This window comes from Bubalus kerabau, chromosome 1 (genome assembly GCF_029407905.1).
Source record: "Bubalus kerabau isolate K-KA32 ecotype Philippines breed swamp buffalo chromosome 1, PCC_UOA_SB_1v2, whole genome shotgun sequence".
NCBI classification, from domain to species: Eukaryota; Metazoa; Chordata; class Mammalia; order Artiodactyla; family Bovidae; genus Bubalus; species Bubalus kerabau.
The window spans coordinates 133,252,043-133,269,071 of record NC_073624.1 but is presented as its reverse complement, the minus strand read 5'-3'; the positions used below and the strand labels follow the sequence as shown (position 1 = coordinate 133,269,071).

The window sequence follows — 17,029 nt, the reverse complement described above, 5'->3', positions numbered from 1 at the left end:
GAGTTCATTTCTCTATATAACATCATATCACCTGTGAAGTGTGATAATTTTAATTCCTCCTTTCCAATCTCATACCTTTTCTTTTTCTCTGGTTAAGACTTTCAGTACTGTGTTGAATAGACATAGGAAGAATGGGTATTCTTGTCTTGTTCCTGATCTTAGAGGAAAAGCTTTCATCTTTTCACTGTTGAGTACAATGTTAGCTGTGGACCTGTTAGATATGACCTTTAGTAAGTTGAGGTATGCTCCCTCTACACCCACTTTATGGAGAGTTTTTCAATCATAAATGGATGTTGAACTTTGTCAAATGGTCTTTCTGCCTCTGTTAAGATGGTCATGATTTTTACCGTTTGTTTTGTTAACGAGGTGTATCACATTGACTGATTTGTGGATGATAAACCATCCTCGCATCACTGGAAAAAACCCCAGTTGGTCATAGCATTGATCCTTTTAATTATTGTTGAATTCAGTTTTGTACAGAATTTTCTCCTCTATATTCATCAGAGGATATTGACCTATAATTTTCTTTTCTTGTGGTGTTCTTGTCTGGTTTCGGTTTCAGCTAATGCTGGCCTCAGTGAACATGTTCAGAAGTATTTCTCCTCTTCTATTGTTTCAGTTCAGTTGCGTCCGACTCTTCGTGAACCCAGGGACTGCAGCGCAGCAGGCCTCCCTGTCCATTGCCAACTCCTGGAGTTTACTCAAACTCATGTCCATTGAGTCAGGGATGCCATTCAACCATCTCATCTTCTGTCATCCCCTTCTCCTCCCACCTTCAATCTTACCCAGTATCTGGGTCTTTTCAATGAGTCAGTTCTTCGCATCAGATGGCCAGAATATTGGAGTTTCAGCTTCAGCATCAGTCCTTCCAATGAATATTCAGGACTGATTTCCTTTAGGATGGACTAGATGGATCCCATTGCCATCTAAGAGTCTTCTCTAATACCAAATTCAGAAGCATCAACTCTTCAGCACTCAGCCCTCTTCACAGTCCAACTCTCATATCAATACATGACCACTGGAAAAACCATAGCTTTGACTAGACGAACCCTTGTTGGCAAGGTAATGCCTCTGCTTTTTAATATGCTGTCTAGGTTGGTCATAACTTTTCTTCCAAAGAGCAAGCATCTTTGAATTTCATGGCTGCAATCACCATCTGCAGTGATTTTGGAGTCCAAGAAAATAAAGTCTGTCACTGTTTCCACTATTTCCCCATCTATTTGCCATGAAGTGATGGGACCAGGTGCCATGATATTAATTTTCTGAATGTTGAGTTTTAAGCCAACTTTTTCACTCTCCTCTTTCATTTTCATCAAGAGTTTCTTTAGTTCTTCTTCACCTTCTATTGTTTGGAAGAGTTTAAGAAGAATTGGTATTAATTCTCCTTTAAATGTTTAGTAGAATTTATTACTGATGCCATCTCATTCTTAAACAACATAAGACCACAAAGTTCTCTCTGCCGTCAATTTGTGAGAAAAACTCACCATAAATTTAATTAAACAAATGAAGTTACCAAGTAAGTCCAATAATGCACTGAATTATACTTTAGCCCAATTTCCTTTCTTTATTCTGATTTTGGTATTAGACAGAATGTTATTTTAATTTGTCAAATAATGTCAAAAATTGAAACAGACTTATACAATACAGTAAACTTGGCCATCTCCCACAATATTATATTCAACTTAATAAGGAAAAAATTTAGAATTTTCACTTGGAAGTTTAAATTTTTTCTTTTAAAATTTAAACTGTGTAATAGAAGACAAAGATCTACTGCTTCCTAAGTTATTCCTCTTTTAGAATAGGAAAAGATCCTGTAATGCTCTTTATATTGCTTTCTGAATTTGTCCAAATTCTGAAGAATGGTATATACACTCTCTAACTCAAAACTACCAATATCTCCATTTTCAAGTATAGAATATATTAAAATGGGGCTTGTACATAAAGTTTAATGTTAACAAATTCAAACCGATGGGTGCTAAGCAAATATAGTAATTCTCTTCTGCGTAAGCTCTTACCAGAATTACTAAGTTTGATTAAATACCACAAGTAAATCCATCTGGGAAAATAAATATTTAAGAAAAGTACACACAATTAGTGAGGGGAAAAAGAGAATATTATTAAATATTAAATGTTTAATATTTAAATATTAAAATGTTCCTAAAATACAGTGATTAAATCAATACTGTTTTGGTATAATAATAGACAGACATGTGTGACAGAATATTCAGCTTAGAATAACCCATCTGGGAATGTATGAACTTAATGTATGACTAAGAAAGGCATCACAATAAATAAGGAAAGGAATTATCAGTCATGAAAAGCGATGGGCATTCTTCTTAGCCACTGGGGGAAATAAAATCAAGTTAAACAGTAATCTTAAATGAACTCTGGATCGATCTACTATGAATAATAAGAAACTCTTAAATAAATTCTACATCCATTTACTATTTAAAAAAGGGATGGGTATAACAAAGGGTATACAATGATTTAAACAAAACAATTCAGTGCAATCTCAATCAAAATATCAGCAAGTTATTTTGTAGATACTGAGAGAAACTTACTCTAAAGTTTCTATGGGAAAACAAAAGACCCAGAAAAGCCGAAACAACATTGAAGGAGAAGAATAAAGTAAGAGAACTGATACTGCCCAACATTAAGACTTAACTATAAAGTTACAGGAGTCGAGACAGTGTGGTACTCATGAAAGAACAGACAAATGGACCAATGGAAAAGAATACACAGCACAGAAATAGACCCACACAAATGGAACCAATTTGTCTTTCATAAAAGTAATTCAATGAAAAGAGGACAGTCTTTCACCAAGTGGTGCTGGAACAACTTGACATCTGTATACAAAAAAGAAAAGAAAGAAAGAAAGGAAAAAGATTCTAAGATACGGATTTTAAAACTTTCACAAAAATGAGCTCTAAACAGGTCACAGCCTTAAAATAATATATGAACTGTAAAACTCCTAGAAGATAACATGGGAAGCTATCCGGATGACCTTGGGTTTGGTAATGACTTTTATAGATATAATGACAAAAGCATGATCCATGAAAGGAAAATTGCTAAACTGGACTTCATTAAAATTAAATCTTCTTCTCTGTGAAACACATGGGCAGCCAAATGAAAAGTCAACTCACAAGTGGGAAAAAAACTTTACAAAACATATATATTATAAAATTCTGGTATTCAACATATACAAAAAACTCTTAAAATGCAAAAATATGATATACAATAGAATACTATTCACCCCAAAAAAGAATGAAAATGTCATTTGCAACAACATGGATGGACCTACAGAATACCATACTAACTGAAGTCAGAAACAGAAAGATAAATATAATATCCCTTATATGTGAAATCCAAAATATGACACTAATGAACCTATCTACAAAACAGACTCACAGACACAGAGAACAGACCTGTGGTTGCCAAGGGGAATAGGGGATGGGGAGGGGTGAATTAGAAGTTTAGGATCAGCAGATGCAAACTATTATATAGAGAATCGATAAACAACAAGGTCCTACTCTATAGCACAGGAAACTATATTCACATCCTGTGATAAGCCATAATTGAAAAAATATGGAAAAGGAAACATATGTATATGTGCATGTGTGTATAGACATCCCTGGTGGCTCAGTGGTAAAGAATCAGCCTGCTAAGCAGGAGATGTGGGTTTGATCACTGGGTTGGGAAGATCCCCTGGAGAAGGAAACTACAGCCCTCTTCAGTATTCTTGTCTGGAAAATCTCATGGACAGAAGAAACTGGCAGGCTGTAGTTCATGGGGTTACAAAACAGCTGGACATGAGTGACTACAGAACAATTACACACACACACACACACACACACACGTACATATATGTAGAACTGAATCACTTTGCTGCACAGCAGAAATATGACATTGTAAATCAACTATATTTCAATTTAAAAACTTAACAATATGAAAATAAACAATCCAATTTAAAATTTGGCAAAAGGTATCATCAATAGATACTTCACAAAAAAGATATCAGATGCCATGTAAGTATATGAAAAGATGGTGTACATCATATGTCATCTGAAGCTTTCAAATTAAAACAACGGTAAGATACAACTACACAACTATGAGAATGGCCAAAATCCAAAACTGATACCACCAAATGCTGATGATGAGCTGCAGCAATAGGAAATTTCATTCATTATTAGCTGGAATGCCACAAGGTAAACACTCTAGAAAAGTCAGTTTGGCAGTCTCACAAAAATAAACACAATTTTAACATATGATCCAGCAATCTCTTTCCTTCATATTTACCCAAAGGAGCCGGAAGTTTATGTCTACATCAAAGTCTACACGTGAGTTTACAGCAGCTATATTCATAATTGCCAAAACTTAGAAGCAATCAAAATGTTCTTCAATAGATAGACAAACTACTGTATATCCAGGTGATGAAATACTGTTGTTGTTAACTTGCTCATTCGTATCCAACTCTTTGCAACCCAATGGACTGCAGCACACCAGACTTCCCTGTCCTTCACCATCTCCCAGAACTTGCTCAAACTCATGTCCATTAAGTCAGTGATACCAACTCAGTAATAAAAAGAAATGAGCTCTCGAGCTAAGGAAAGACATAAACCTTAAACGCATCACACTATGTGAAAGAAGCCAGAATGAAAAGGCAGCTTACTGAACGATTCTAAGTATATGACATTATGGAAAATGTAAAACTATGGAGCCAATAAAAAGATCAGTGGTTAGAAGGGAGGAAGGCATGAAAAGGTGAAGTTCAGGGGACTTTTAGAGTAGTGAAACTATTCTGTCTCATACCAGGAATAGTGGATACAAAACATAATATATTAACTTAAAAAAAAAAAAATTGGCCATGCTGCATGGCATGTGGGATCTCAGTTCCCTCACCAGGGATCAAACTCTCATCCCATGCATTGTTAGCACAGAGTCTTAACCATTGGACCATCAGTGAAGTCCATGTCAGAATTTTTAGATTGTACAGTACAAAGAGTGATAATGTAAACTGTGAAGTTTAAATAATGATTTGTCAATATTGGCCCTAATGTAAACTATGAACTTGGGGTGGTAATATTTGTGAGTTATAACAAATGTACCACATTAATGCAAGATTTTATAATAATAAGGGATGTAGGGGAGGCAAAAGGCTATGGGACATTTTCAAACAATTTTCTGTAAATTTGAAATTGCTTTCAAAAATTAAGTGAAATAAAAACATATTCAGAAGTTAAAAACATATTCTAATGTAAAGAAATTATATATAATGTATACCCAATTATTATGAGAAAAATGAGGAAAAATTTAAAAATCCAGTGATATGGATCTCTGAGTAAAATATTACTTCTGGCTGGGAGGATTATGAAAATATTCAAGGAAGACACTTTCTTGGACATTAGCATAGAAGGACAGGGTAAAATTCTGAAAGATGCAGAACTGCAGGTTGAAGAATTAAGTGTGGTAAGAATATGAGAAATGTATCAGGGGAAAATAGAGCTTATTCAGGGAGTGAATCCAACCTGATAGAGAGTGGACAGTATGAAAAACTAACTAATGGATAAAGAAGATGTGGTACATATATTCAGTGGAATATTACTCAGCTATCAAGAAGAATGACATAATGCCATTTGCAGCAATATGGATGGACCTAGAAATTGTTACACTGAGTGAAATAAGTCATACAGAAAAAGATAAATACCATATTATATCCTTTATATGTAAAATCTAAAAGGAAATTATACAAATGAACTTATTTACAAAACAGGAACAGACTTACAGACTTATGGTTACGGGGCAGGGGAGGAAGGATGAGGAGAAGCGGTAGTTAGGGAGTTTGGGATTGTACAAATTGTACATTCAATTTGTGTACATACAATTGGGATTGTATGTACACGCTGCTACATTTAAAATGGATAACGGACAAGGGCCTATTGGACAGCACAGGGAACTCTGCTCAATGTTATGTGGCAGCCTGGATGGGAGGGGAGTTTCTGGGAGGGTGGATACACATGTATGTATGACTGAGTCCCTTTGCTGGCTACCTGAAACTATCACAACACTGTTAATCTGCTACACTTCAATATAAAAGCTTGAGAAAAAAAGAAAAACCAACTAAAGCTAGACAGAGAAACTAAAACCTCAAGTTCCTTCATAAAACTGATTGTTCACTTGGCAACAATTAAATTAATGAAATTAGGAACAGTCTGCTCGGGGAACAGTTTATTCAACAGTTACAGCCAAGTTAAATACCTAGAAAGAAGCCATAATCAAAACAGTCCTCGATAAAACACAACCAGAGTCATCTAATAATTGGCTGAATCCCCTGTTCACAGGTTTATTCCTAAGCAATTCTTGAATTATTTTCAAAGGAACTACAAACTCTTTATGGTGAAACAAACTACAAATTTACTGAATTTAAATACCTATGTAGCATTTACCTCAAATCCATACTGGAGGCAAAGAGATTATACCTCATGAATAAATAACACAATATCACTCATTTTCCTACTCATAATTGTTGGACACACTAATACCATTAGAAATAAAACAGTCTCCAGACCATGGGTGTGTAAAGAAAATCTCAGTTTTTATCTTTTCCCTGGCATCTTGTTTTTATTTCTTCACCCTCCTCACTCTAACATTTATAGTTTATAAGGCACAGATTCCACTTATGTCCTTTTCTGGAAAAAACATTCCTAGTTCTTTAGCGTCTACCTCACCAGTTACTGTACACAGAACCTGGAACATAGTTATTCATCACAAGTCTATAGAACAAACAAATACAAGTAACTCTAGTGAATGAAGTATTAAATTTTGTGGCTGACCATTGCTTCTTCTATTGTCTCTGCTGTGATTTCTCTCTCACTTCTCACTTCCTTTGCACTGTCTGATCTCACTGGGACACTTCTCTCTCATGTCAGATCATGTAGTGATTTCAGTAGGTTCTTCTTATCTCACACCAGGCTCACTGCCTCCAAAACCACGGACATCAGTTGCCTACAATGCAGAGCCCATTCTGTGTGCCTTTGGTGTGCTGCTCTCTGTACTCTGTCAATGGTCTAAGGACAGTTTCAAGGTTTCCTATTCTAATAAAGAACCCGACCCCAGCTCTGTTGAGGTCTTAAGAGATAATTACTTCACTGTTATCTCAGAAGTCACACCTGGTCATATTGCCCATATTGGCCTTTCCTTGTCCAGACGGTCCATCTGGTCTCTAAGCTACACAGAGCCCCCTGGATTCTGTCTTGCTCTCACACGTCTGAGGTTAGTTGCAAAAAAGTATAGATTCTACCACTATGCAGCTACAAGTCAAAAGAGTTGCTTGATTTCCACGTAAGTCCTTAAATCTGAAATTATATGAGATTCTGTATGTGTAGAAATTATCCTTTTTTTTTTCCCCCCTGGGAACAGGTTTGTAATTTTTATCTGATTCATCAAGATACCACAACAGGGAATGGCCAAATAATTTCTCACCTCGACTGGGGCACTATGGACAGTGAAGGAGGGATAACGGGAATTGAGTTGTGACGCGTGTTAACCTGAGCTGGGCAGGGAAACAAGGACGCATACTGTTCTAACCCCCAAAGTTTACCCTCACTTCCTCTTGTGAATAGAGTTCTTTTCTCTCAGAGTAGAGCCGGGCAAGGAGAAACATAGCTGTGCTTAACAGTCAATGCTATACTTAGGTTCAAAACTGCTACCATAGTAGTAGGCACAGAATTGTTGGCACTTTTCAGCCCCTTAATTCTTAGGTTTATAAAACCTATTTTTCAATGTCTCAAGTCAGCAAATATTCACTGACTGTTTCATTACATGCTTTGTCCTAGGTGTTCATGCTAAAGCCAGTGAACACAATAGATCAAAAGCTCTGCATTCATGGGATTCACACTCTAACAGAGATGAATAGCTTATTTAAAAATAAAAATAACCCAGAGAAAAGCATAAATCAAAAAGACATATGCACCCCAATGTTCACTGCAGCACCATATACAATAGGCGGGACATGGAAACAACTTACATGTCCATCAACAAATAAACGAATAAAGAAGATGTGGTACATATGGAATATTATCAACCATGAAAGGGAACAAAATCCAGTCATCAAAATCCAGTCCATCATGGATGGACCTAGAGACTATTGTACAGAGTGAAGTAAGTCAGAAAGAGAAAAACAAATACTGTATATTAACACATATATATGGAATCTAAAAAAAAAAAATGGTGTAAATGATCTTATTGCAAAGTAGAAATAGAGACAAGTGTATGAATACCAAGGGTTAACGGGGGTGGGATGAACTGGGAGATGGGGACTGACATATAAACACTATAGAAACTGTATATATAAACTATTAATAGAGAACTGGTGAGAGCCTACTGTAGAGAACCGGGAACTCTACTCAATATCTGCGACCTAAATATTCACCAAGCTAAGTGAATACAGCTATATCCATGTAGCAGTATGCACTTAGCTGTATCGTAGAGATTAACACAACACTGTAAAGTAACGATACTCCAGTGAAAATTAATAAAGACAAAAAATAAAAACACGAATGCACAATATTAATATGACAGAAGGAAAAGAAATGCTTTAGAGAAAACTCAAGTGAGGTAAGAAATGGTGCTAGTGAGGGTATGGGGGAAGTAAGGAGAAGTAGCATTTGATAAAAAATAGTTCAAAAGGATATATTCTGTCAAATTAGACTGCAATTTTTTAAGAAAATAAAGTTTACTTTAAGAGAATAAAAATTAGAAGTTGTTTAGTTCAACAGGTCATGAATATCTTTAAATTACTGGTAAATTCAGAATCATCTATCACAAATATTTGATAGCAAGTGAATTAAGCAAGTATTTACACATGAAAATTTTTTTACTTAAAATAGAAAAAATCTGAAGAAGATGTTCAAATTGAATGACAGTAATATAATAAAATAATCTATACATTAAAGAGTCATAATCTAAAACAGTGCACAACTCTGGCATGGTGATTCAATTACATGCTGATGAAACTGACCTCCTTATTGAGTTTGGTGCTGGTATCTCTGGAAACCACATCATTCAAACACATAGAAATATGTAGTATACTTTGCTTCAGAGTAGGAAGTTGTCTTTTTAGAGACAAAAAGACAATAAAACAAAGCGTCTACAAATAGAGGGCATATGTTTCAAACATAGACAAAGGTCCACATTCTTATAAGTGGTAGACAAATAGTTGCTGCTCAGTGAATATTTTTAGCTGTAAGCCTCTCAAGAAGTTATAATCATGTTCACCTTCTAAATCACTGCACTAATTTCACAGATGAAAGACAGGTAATGGTTATATACAGAGGCTTTAGAGAAGATGCTACCTAACGAACACATTAGTCAGTAATATGTTGGTTCATTTATTAGCATCACAGAGCCATTCCCAAAGCAGTATTTTACCAGGGATGCTCCTGAACAGCAAGGTATATAGTACCCGGCTTCTTAAAGTAAAATGTTATTAGTAGTTAATTGGGAATTTCAGTTTCAATATAAATAGCTAGTAACATCATTTTGTCTATAATATAAACAGACTAATCTGTTAAGTTTTTCACTGTTTTTAACCTGTAGAAGACCTCAGGCATTTATGAAGGGATGTGTGTCTTTATACAGGGGAGGTAGTGCTGGGTAAGTAATTAAGACTTCCCTCCTCTGGACTCTCATTGGACTTCAGTATCAAAGCATATTTCACCCATGTTCAATCATTATTTACTTTTACTTTTCACTATTAGATCACTAAATTCCTCACAAACAAGGTGCATTTTTATTTATTCCTGCATTACCAGCATGGAATTCACAATAGCATCTCAACGTACTTTTGTGGAACAAATACTACATGAATCAGTTGGGTGAAGAAGTAAGCAAGGGTTTAACATTCCCCAGATATAGAAACAACTGAGCACAGACTTTGATTTTTCTTTCTGGATAAGGATTTACTGACAACTTGCTAACCTAGTTTGGCTCAAGAACCTGGAGGATCTCAAATATAAATAACTTTTTTGAAATAAGGCTTAAGGAGGATAACGCCATGTCTGCTCAACATTCATTTACATATATAACCCTGCTCTTTCTTCCAGAAAAATCCCTAATTTTGTAAAGGTGTCCTCTCTCCCCTCTAAGCCAGTTGTGTTGGCCACATTTCCTCTTGCTTGTTAATAATCTGGGCAACGACTATGTGACAATGGATATAAGGGGAAGTCCACCAGGTGGTTTCTGGGAAAATCTCATTAGTCTCATAAATAAAAGCAAAGAAAGTCAGATGCTTTGTGCGCCTATGGATGATGCTGAATTTGAATCATTCCTGAAATTGCTGCAGCCCTGCTATAACTAGAGAAACTAATCTAAGAACCAAAGAACAGAGCCAAGAGAACTAAAGAAAATCTGTGCCAGAGCCCTAATCAATTAAGCCTGGATTCTCTTGCATTTTTAGTGTCTTAATATTTTTAAATGGAATATAATAGCTTTACAATGTTCTGTTAGTTTTTGCTGTACAGCAAAGTGAATCAGCTATACTTAGACATGTATTTCCTCTTTTTGGGGTTTCCTTCCCATTCAGGTCACCACAAAGCGCTGAGGTCCATTGTGCTGTACAGGAGGTTCTCACTAGCTGTCTATTTTATACATATTAGTGTACATACGTTAATTCCAATCTCCAAATGCCAAGTTCCACATTCCACCCGTCTTCCACCCTTGGTATCCATACATTTGTTCTCTATGTCTGTGTCTCTATTTCTGCTTTGCAAACAACTTTCATCTACACCATTTTTCTAGATTCCACATAAATGTATCAACATGATATTTCTCCTGACATCACTCTGTACGACAGTCTCTAGGTCCATCCACATCTCTGCAAATGGAATAATTACATTCCTTTTTATGGCTGAGTAATATTCCATTGTATATTTATATACGACATCTTCTTTATCCAATCCTCTGTTGGTGGACATTTAGGTTGCTTCCATATTTGGGTACTGTAAATAGTGGCGCAGTAAACCCTGGGGTGCATGTATCTTTTTGATTTATGGTTTTTCTCCCGATATATGCCCAGGCATGGGATACCTGGTAGCTCTATTTTTCATTTTTTAAGGAACCTCCATACTGTTCTCCATATTGGCTATACCAATCTACATTCCTACCAACAGTGTAAGAGGATTCCCTTTTCTCCATACGATTTCTAGCATCTATTGTTTATAGATTTTTTTGATGATGACCATTTTGACTGGTTTTAGGAGAAATTCACTGTAGTTTTGATTAGCATTTCTGATATTTTTAACCATATATGATTAAATTATAAAAGATGATACAACAGTCCATGGAAAAAAAATTTTATACATGATGTTCTAGACAGATATAAACCAATATTAGCTGTGATTATCTTCAGGGGAAAAATGGACTATGAAGAAACTATCTTCAGTTTATACTCTTTTATATTACTGTTATGAAACCAGAAGATGGAAACGGCTCTGAAATTTAAACTTAAGCTGAAATTTAAGCTGAATTTAAACTTAAGCTGAATATTGCATGCATGGAGGGCACCACTTTTTCCTAGTTTTATTGAGATATAATTGATAAATATCATGGTATAAGTTTAAGGTGTATAGCATAATGATTTGACTTACAAATATTGTACAATGATCACCCAATAATTTTAGATAGCATTCATCATGTTATGTAGATAAAATGAAAAGAGAATACAAAAAAAAAGAAAAAAAACATTTTTCCTTGAGATAAAAACTCTTACGATTTAATCTCTTAACATTTTTCTTATATACCATATAGCAGTGTTAACCATGATGTACATAGTCACCATGATGCACATTACATCCCCAATACTTAGTTAGAACTGGAAGCTTGTAATTTTGACCCTTCCTCCAATTTCCCTCTTCTCCACCTCTGATAACCGCAAAGCTGATCTCTTTTCCTGAGTTTCTTTTTGTTGTTGTTGTTTCAGATTCCACAAATAAGTGAGATCACACAGTATTTGTCTTCCTCTGTTGGACTTAGCTAATACCCTGAAGGTCCATCCATGTTGTCCCAAATGGCAGAATCTCCTCATTTTTATAGCTAAACAGTATTCCACTGTACACAGGTAACACAATTTCTTTATCCGTTCATCCATCAATGGTTGTTTCCACTGTCGTGGTTATCATAATGCTGCTCTGAAAATGGGGGGTGCAGATATCTTTCCTCATTAATGTTTTCATTTCCTTTGCATATATTCCCCAAACTGCTGGATCATATGGTAGTTCTGGATCCTATCCAGCAATCATATGGGATTGCTGGATCATATGGTAGTTCTATTTTTCATTTTTGAGGATCCTCTATACTGTTTCCCACAGCGGCTCTACTAGTTTACAATCCCACCAAGAGGACAGGATTCCCTTTGCTCTGTAACCTCATCAGCATTTGTTATCTTTTATCTTTTTGATGATGACTATTTTAAAAGGTATGAGATGATATCTCAGTGTGGGTTTGACTTGCATTTCACTAATGACTAGCGGTGATAAGCATCTTTTCACATATCTGTTTGCCCTTCACACATCTTTGGGAAAATGTCTATTCAGTTCTTTTGTCTATTTTTGATTGCATTATTTGGGGTGTTGCTATTGCTATTTGTTATTTTGGAATTGCATGAGCTTGTTATATATTTTGGACATTAACCCCTTATCACATACTATGGTTTGCATAATATGGTTTCCCATCCCATAGGCTGCCTTTTCATTTTGTTAATTGTTTCTTTTGCAGTGTAGAAGCTTTTTAGTTTGTTGGAGTCCCACTTGTTTATTTTTTATTTTGCTGCTTGTGCTTTACATGTCACTAATGACTTTCAACAATACCAATATATAAAATTTATTGATTCCTTACCATAGTTCAGAAGGCATCTTCCTGACACAAAAATAAAAATTGTGAGTCTGGTTATTATTTTTCTTTATCAAAAAGGAGCCCTGTTCAGTCTTTTGTCTCTTCAGAGGCAGATTTCTACTGCACTGAGAATATTTAAAAGTATAATCACAGTTTCATATCCTAATTGTCTGAGTCTGTGTTTTAAGGAGACTTAGAATGTAGAGCAGTAACATATTTGAAATGATGAACAATATCAAGTGTTTAAGTAAACTTCATTTTTCTATCCAGTGAATCATTAGCCCAATCATCTGAGTAACTTATTTTTAATAATGTGCAGAACTTATTATTAAATGTTAGAACACCATCTATCTTATATGAACCACAAGCAAGACGTGCCAACACTTCCTTTTTCCTTCACACTACTCCAATTCACTTTAATGAAGAGAAAGCAAACTGAAAAATAATCAGTATGAAAATAAAACTCAACCAGGGTAGATACAACATTAATTATTAATTTTTGATCCTTGGCCTACATGCCCAAGAGCATGAACAAATAAGTCTTTTAGATATAGTGAACATGTACCAAAATCTACTTAAATACAAAAGAAATATTGAGCACCACTTTTGGAATGACAAGTAAATACTAAAAACTCTTTAGAGAATAAAGTCTTTTTAATTTAAAATGTGTGTGAACCTATTAATTCATATGTGTGTGTGCATGTATATATACACACACATAGGATAGACTGACATTAATATTGATAGCTTTGCAGAAAAGCCAGGCTCCTATGAAACCAAATCACACTTTTCAGTCCTTATTCAACTAGATATCTCTGGTTCTCATCTCATCTTGCAAACAACATCTTACTCAAACTGTGTTTCCATGATGTAGAAGGGCAAATAGTGGCACCTCAAAGCCATCTGCATCCTAATACACAGAAACTATGAATATATAACGTTGCTAGCTTTAAAGATGAAAGAGGGGCCACCACCCAAGAATAGAAGCTAGAAAAGGCAATGAAGTATAATAGATTCCTCCCTAGAGCTATCATCATTAATGCAGTCCTGCTGACACCTTGATTTAGCCCACTGAGACTAATTTTCAGAATTCTTATCTGAAGAACCTGAAGATAATTAGTTCATGGGACTGCTCCCCTCTTATTACATGAATACTCCATAGTAAAGAGCTAAAAAGCATCGACTTCAGACTCCAATTGAGATTAATTTGTTTCCTAGTTCACTTACTAAATAAGTAAACTTTTCAGATAATGTGGTTTTCCATTTTACAGAAATTCCATTTTGTTACTTGAATCATTTTTACATGTTGATTTTTGAATTCTTTTGTTGACAGTAAACATACTTTCCTTGATTGCACTGAATATAGCCATAATCAATGGCACCCCACTCCAGTACTTTTGCCTGGAAAATCCCGTGGACGGAGGAGCCTGGTGGGCTGCAGTTCATGGGGTCGCTAGAGTCAGACACGACTGAGCGACTTCACTTTCACTTTCCACTTTAATGCACTGGAGACGGAAATGGCAACCCACTCCAGTGTTCTTGCCTGGAGAATCCCAGGGACGGGAAGTCTGGTTGGCTGCCGTCTATGGGGTCGCACAGAGTCGGACACGACTGAAGTGACGCAGCAGCAGCAGCTGCTTTAAATCTTCATCTGCTAAGACTGTCCCTCTGTAGTTCTTGGCAGTCATTTACCTTGAGATTGGGTCACATTTGATTGTTTCCTAAGCAACGGTGAATTGTGTCCTGTCCTTTTATATTGTTGCAGTTCTACTATACACCGCTGAAGAACACTGATGTGTTTGTTTTAACGAGAAATCCACTTGGTAGGACTCAAACTGCAAACTGCAAAATGCTTGGTGGCAGTGCAGATCTCAGAGCAGTAATAACGTTAGCAGTGGTAACTGAATTGACATCTGTCCCCCATACAGATGGTTAAGCATCAGCCAGAGACCCGGGCAGAGTTTATGCACAAAATGTGGGTCTCCCTCTCTCTGGATTTCTCTTTTCTAGAACTACTCCTTGACTTTCAAGAGGCCCTGAATTTTGTCTTCGGAGAGACTGTGCTTGTTCTTTCAAAGTTTTAGCGACCACAATCTTCAGGCTAAAAACCTTAAAAATGTAAAACCAATCTGCCCCAATTCTATTTTCCAAGGCTGGCTTCTCTCCAGAATCTTCCTGCTTTTGTTAAACTCTCTGGAGCCCTCAGGTAATTGCTGTTTGCTTTGCTTTTATTATTTGGACCAAATATTTGGTCTGGAGAAGACATTTGCATCCCAAAGCAAATACAATAACAATAAGATAAGGGCTATAATAAGATATGGGCTTCCCAGGTGGCGCTACTGGTAAAGAAATAGCCTCCCCATGCAGGAGACATAAAAGAGGTGGGTTCAATACCTGGTTCCTGAAGATCCCCTGGAGGAGGGCGTGGCAACCCACTTCAGTATTCTTGCCTGGAGAATCCCATGGAGAGCGGAGCCTAGCAGGTTACAGTCCATGGGCTCACAGAGAGTCGGACATGACTGAAGCGCCTTAGCATGCATGCACAGTACGGCTATAGTGTGCTTCCTATGTGCTATGAATGTTCTATACACTTCATATTGACTTATTACATCCTCACAACAATATAATGGGAGGACACTATTATTTGCCCCCACTTTACAGACTAGAAAACAGAGGTACAGAAAGTTTAAGCAGTTTTCCAAAGATTACCAGAAATTTAACTCATGGAGTTTCTCTATAATCTATATGCCTAATCACTATGCAATATAGCACACATCTTGAACTTCAACTTCTGCTCTTGCATTTATATAAAATGATCTTAAATGCAATTACTTGCCTGAAATTATTACTTCATTGTTTGATAAATGTATTTTTTAAAAATTGATTTATGGTGGTTTAATGTTTATAAAATGTATTTTAAAAAATGATACCTCATTTACCAGTTAATTTAAATGGCTACTTCATGATGCATTTTGAATACTTTCAGAATATATGCTTCTAAAAAAGCAGAGGTTTTATTAAGAGAGTGACACAATTGTTTTAATAATACTCCCTATTCTATAACTTCATTTTTCATAAAAACTGAAAGTGTCGGAGTCTGATATATCTCTCGATTGATAACTAAGTCTATTGATAACTCTGGCATTTTGTAACTTTAATTACAAGATTATATAATTTAGAAATATGAAACACTCAGGATTTCATATAAAATAATAAACTATTTCAATAAATTTAAACATAAAAATCATATTAAGAATATCCCTGAACATGTTATGTATAGTCCTCTTGGCAAGTACCAGTTTCTAATAGAATTCTAAAGAACAGCATAATGAGATTAAATTGTTCCCTGGAGAAAAAATTTAAGTGACTTTTATATTAATAGCTTTAATATTATTTCCATTTGTCTTAGAAATGATGTAGTAATAGAAAGTCCAAAGAAAATTCAAAAGAATGCCAAGTTCCACAAACTCAATCCCTTCCTTCTGCTAATACAATAATTATATCTACTCTTCTATGATAACACACATCATACGGCACTATAATTGTCCTTCTATTCTTGCATTAGACTGTGAATCCATTGATGGCAAAACTCACTTATTATTCATCTTTCTACCCACAGAGGTTTATAAAGCATATCTTCTAAATATTCAAAGCTTGCATTAAATATATAAATGATTAGAACTGACTTATTCATACTAAGCAATATTTATAATTACATTGTAATTTTATAGATATTTAAAGCATCATTTGTAATTTATATTATAGGAAACTACCAAAAAAAACCCTACCAATTACCTATAGTAATGAGGAAAATACGACATGAATGAATGATACTAATCAGAACCATTGAAATTAAAAATTTTAATCTCCTTCCCCACCAAAAAGCAGGATATAATGGACAAATACTGGTTTAATTTTAGTTTTTGTTTCTTGGTTCAAGCTACTAATAGTCTAACAATAAGGCACCAATAGTCAAGCGGCTACAAGCAAAAGTCAGAAGGGAAAGGACCCTACAATTCTCCTGCTGCTGCTGCTTCAGTTGTATCTGACTCTGTGCAACCCCATAGATGGCAGCCCCCATCCCTGGGATACTTCAGGCAAGAGTACTGGAGTGGGTTGCCAGTGCCTTCTCCTACAATTCTCT

General features: G+C 35.6%; 1 protein-coding gene and 1 long non-coding RNA gene across 2 annotated transcripts in view; one reads left to right on the top strand and one right to left on the bottom strand.

The window, feature by feature from the left end:
* The window catches only part of RYR2 (ryanodine receptor 2), a 764,447-nt gene that overhangs the window by 514,163 nt on the left and 233,255 nt on the right, over positions 1 to 17,029 (bottom strand). The gene's annotated exons all lie outside the window — the stretch shown is intronic.
* Positions 7,062 to 17,029, top strand: part of LOC129658109 (uncharacterized) — a 41,075-nt gene continuing 31,107 nt past the window's right edge. The window contains exons 1-2 of the long non-coding RNA XR_008717271.1: positions 7,062 to 7,338; positions 11,975 to 12,112. This is a non-coding gene — a long non-coding RNA (uncharacterized LOC129658109). The remainder of the gene's footprint in view (positions 7,339 to 11,974; positions 12,113 to 17,029) is intronic.